The sequence below is a fragment of the Macrobrachium rosenbergii genome, chromosome 43, assembly GCF_040412425.1.
Source record: "Macrobrachium rosenbergii isolate ZJJX-2024 chromosome 43, ASM4041242v1, whole genome shotgun sequence".
Classification (NCBI taxonomy): Eukaryota; Metazoa; Arthropoda; class Malacostraca; order Decapoda; family Palaemonidae; genus Macrobrachium; species Macrobrachium rosenbergii.
The window spans coordinates 42,353,946-42,359,124 of record NC_089783.1 but is presented as its reverse complement, the minus strand read 5'-3'; positions in this window follow the sequence as shown (position 1 = coordinate 42,359,124).

Genomic DNA, 5,179 nt, shown 5'->3' with positions numbered 1-5,179 from the left:
TATTAAGAGTAAATTTTTGTCAGTCAAACTTTAAGCCGAGTTCCTGGATACGGGCATGGCATGACTTGCCAGAGATATAACCATGCTGTTTTTTTAGAATAAACAGAGAAGAGCAAGGCTTCTGTCATTTACAGGGAGCAATTTCGTCTTTATATATTGAACTCAATACGCACCATATCTTTAGTGAACTTCAATCCTGTAGGATAGAATAAAATATAGAATTTAGGCCACAGGCCAATCACCGGGACCTATGGGGTCATTCAGCGCTGAAAGGGAAATTGACAGTAAGAAGGTATGAAAGGTGTAACAGGAGTAAAGCTCGCAGTTGCACTATGAAACAATTATTAGGGTTCAAAGTCAGATGTAAGATAGGGGATATGAACGGAGGTACAGTTAAAGTAATGAAAGGGGTTGCAGCTATGGGCTGAAGGTACGCTGCAAAATCCTTAAGTAATGCCTACAGTGCACCCCGTGAGGTGCACTGACGGCACTAACCCCGCCTCCTAGGGCACTTCAGTCATGATTGTGATTGCTTTCCATACGATGGTTCGAGATACAATTTTTGCTGAAGTCTCATCCACTCTCTGTAAGGAGTTCGGTTAGAATTAGTCCCAGGTTTTCATTTAGCTATATATTCATGTGCTATTACCTTCTAGTTGGTTAGAGGCTAACAGTCGCATATTTTTCTCAATAGTGATACTTGGAATATACTGATTGGTCGATGCCAGCCGCCATGATACAGTGATTACACCCGACAATCTCTCTCTCTCTCTCTCTCTCTCTCTCTCTCTCTCTCTCTCTCTCTCTCTCTCTCTCTCTCTCTATATATATATATATATATATATATATATATATATATATATATATATATATATATATATTATATATATATATATATATATATATATATATATATATATATATATATATATATATATATATATATATATATATATATATATATATATATAAATATACATCACACATATGTACAGCGTGTATGTATGTAAGTGTGTGCGTGTTCTAGTGACGCATGTGTATCTTATTTGTCCCTATCCGTATACAAGCTATCACAGTTATGCAATCCACCTGTATATCTTTTTATTTATCTTAATGCTAATCGTTAAACTCTTTCAAACATCTGTTTCTATTTATATACAGTACATCACTGATTATTTATCTGTCCCTACACTTGGCTCTACTTGTTTCCTTACGCAACTATTGTTTTACTCTATTGTTTTCCTATTATTGTTTCTTGCTATTTAATTCTTATATTTCTTGTGCTATTTACTTCTTCCCCCGAGTATACACGTTCCTGGTGTCGTGTTTTGTGTGACTTTTGGAAAGTCTTCATCGATTCCCGATAAAAAAAAAAAAAAACACTTCAGTTTGGTGAGGCAGCGATCTCAGATTACTTCGGATGCTATTTCTTCTTTGATTAATTTTTTTTTTTTGCCGATGGGTAACTTATATACACAACCTAATAATAACATTACAATGATAACAATAACAGCATTAAAACTGTACAACAGCTGCTTTACCAATGTAACTGCTTTTATTGTTACTGTCAGGAAATCACTTGGTATGGAAACGTCAATGATGTTTTCCCTTTAAGAGAACATAAAATTTTGGAAACAGTTTTCAAGGGGATGGCTTTCAATAAAGACAGTGTTATGGCGTCTCTTATCGTTAGCATACTGAATCAGAATAATGGAATGGAATATAGAGTTCAGGCCAGAGACCAAGCACTTGGACTTAAGAGGTCATTCAGCGCTGGAAAGGAAATTGAGAGTAGGTAGGTTTGAAAGGTGTAACAGGAGGAAAACCTCGCAGTTGCACTATGAAATAATTGGCAGGGGAGGGCGGATAGCAAGATGGAAGAAAGATAATATGAACGGAGGTACAGTAACAGGAACGAAAGAGGTTGCAGCTAAGGGCCGAAGGGACGCTGCAAAGAACCTTTAGTAATGCCTACAGCCCACCCCGTGAGGCGTACTGACGGCACTACCCCACTACGGTGTGAATCAAAATAATAATCTTTTTCTTTTGATATCTTTATAAATAATGTAATAATAGTATTTCCCTCGCTGACATGACACTTGTTTCTACTTTAGTCATCACGAATTACATGAAAGAGTTGTTCTGGGGTCGTTGTAATCGAAATACTGACTGTATTTCTAACGCCATGAAGAAAAAATTTTTATCAGAAAACCTCTGGGGGGGGGGGGCCCAGGGGTTAGTGCTGTCAGTGTACCTCACGCGGTGTCCTGCAGACGTTACTGATGGGTCTTTGCAGCGTCTCTTCGGCCCCTAGCTGAAACCCCTTTCGTTCCTTTTACTGTACCTCCGTTCACATTCTCTTCCTTCCTTCTTACTTCCCACCCTCTCCTAACAATCGTTTCACAGTGCAACTGCGAGGCTTTCCTCCTGTTACACTTTCCAAACCTTTTTACTCGCAATCCCCTTTCAGCGCTGAATGACCTCTTAGTTCCAAATAGCTCGGTCTTTGGCCTAATTTCATATTCCATTCCATTTCATTCCTATCATCAGAAAAGAAAAATGATTATTTTGGATATACGTAAACGGCCGCATTTAAAAATAACTTTAAGAAGAGTAACCAGAACTTTAGTCGTCGTTCATCCGAAGGAGTTATTAACGAAAGAAACTTTATTATCTGGGATGTCTTGATATTTATCTTATTCTGCCGCTATAGGTCGTTCGGCTGAAATGTCGCGATATCTAATTACCTCTAAATTATTTAAAATCGTTTCGACATACTGGAATAGCGTAGATCTACGATATCTGAGAAATTTTGAGCCAAACGGTCCCTTTTGATGAAATAATTCTTAACGATTCATCGAAGAAATGTGGGTACGCTGTTATTATTATTATTATTATTATTATTATTATTATTATTATTATTATTATTATTATTATTATTCAGAACATGAACCCTATTCATATGGAACACGCTCACAGGGGCCACTGACTTGAAATTCAAGCTTCTGACTTGAAATTCAAGCTTCCAACGAATTTAGTTTTCATGTAAAAGAAGTTACAGAAGGCAACAGGCAATACAGAAAGAAGAGACCAGTTATTAGAAGAGAAAAAAATAAATTAACAAATTAATAAACAGATAAAAAACGTAAGTATATTATTAAAATACAAGGAGAATCATTTTAGGGTAGTAATACGTCCCATTTCCGCATGAAGTTCCAACTGCACAACATTCCACAGTCCAAGGGTTATAAGAATAAAGAACCTCAGGAGCTGAGAAGCTAGTAAGATGAAGGTACTGGAATCCTTAATAACTAACATTTCTCAAGTTAAGAAAAAAAAAAAAGAAATGGGGTAAAAGAAGTCGTTTTAAATCAAAGCTAAAAAGACCGCCTAATACGGACTGACTGCTTTTTTTTCAAACATCCATGACGTAGCAACACTCTTCCTCTTCTTTAAGTCTATCATATGTTCTCTGCCTCTCTCTCTCTCTCTCTTTCTTTCTCGTCATATAAATATAAGAAAGACACACACACACATATATATATATATATGCGTGTATGTATGTATTTACGTTGTATTTATGGATACGGTTGTGTCCCAATTACCCGCGGTTCCGACGTCGGTGTTTTCTCTCATCTGTGGCTTACGGCGGATCGCGAGAAATAAAACATAATGGAAAATGCTAGAAGTAGAGTGAACGCTTCGTAAGTTTCCACGCACGCACCTGACAGTCGAATACGGGTTGCAACACGATGGAAATTGCAAGGACTTGCCGTGCCCTGTGCTACACAGAAATGACTATCTGCCTTTGTTTCCATACAATACGCTCGGATGGTCCCGCGGAGATGCATCCACTCCGCCTCTAGCGTTCTTGTTCTTTGCATCTGTCGTTGCAGTTTATTGGTGACATTGTAACTAGAGAAAGCCCTTGTTTGTCATAACCAGGGCCCAAAAGCATACGAGTAGGGATAATGAATGGTGGTGCTTCTGAGCCAGAGTGGAGGAATGAAGTGCTTCCTTTGTATGAGATGATACAAATTTCTGATTTGATCAAAGCACAAGAAATCGTATGAGCAGGTTGCTATGAAGTACGGCAAGGATCCTTCGGCTTGTGAGGTGCTTAAATGTAAGAAAAAATGACGAGGTGCCTTTGCTGTTGCACCACTGATTGCAAAAGCGATGTTAACTGTGAATAGAAAATGGTTGACATTCAGTTTATGGGTGATGCGGCAGAAGTCCAGCAAGGGATGGTTATATAAGTTCATAAAACGGTATATAAAATACTGTAGTATATAAAAATTACTGCAGAGGTGGCATCTACTGACAAGGAAGCTTCTGTCCGTCTGTAATGGGAGGCTACCACCGTAAACAAGTCCTTGGCTGTAATGAAACTGTTTTGGAAAAAGATGCCCAACATTATTTGTATCCAAAGAAGTACAAAGCAGTTGCTAGGCTTTAATGGATGGAAGTACAGTTTAACTCTGGTAATGTGTGCGTAGGATAAAGCCTGGCGTGGCTTGCCAAGCAAAGGATCCTTGCAGAGTCAAAAAGAAAAGTAAGTTATCTTCTCATCTTCTGGCAACAAAATCCTGAGGCAAGGGTCATTGTACAGTAGTGTTATTCACTAAATGGTCTCCCCGGTTGCCTCTCAAGGTTTAATGAACCATTTGTAATTTTTACGGAAGAGGGGATTCCAAAATCTGTGGCAGAACGCTTTGACCCATTTTGAAAACTACAATGTTTTTCTTTTATTGCGGCCTGTAATTTATCTTACACGCCATGAATCTGGCCTTGGTGTGTTTTGAAGCGGAATACACGTACGTTATTATAGTGTGTTCAAGAATTTGTTTTTGTAAACAACTAAACAGGGAAGCAGGGATTTGTTTTTGTAAACAATTAAACAAGGAAGCAAGGAAGTTACGCTGACAACTATTGGTTTACACTCATTTGCCTTACGATTTCATTAACATAACTCAGGTAATTTGTCACAGTATCCCTAAATGAATCTTGTTCTGTTCATGCTCACATACCTCTACTGGCATCTTTTTTGTATTTTTGTTTTGTTTTAAGGCTTTGCTTCTTCAATTATTTCCATGCAATTAAACCCTCGTAATCACTATTCGTATCTACGAATAATCAACTTACGTAAAGCATCCCTCAAGATCCCTGGTAACACGTA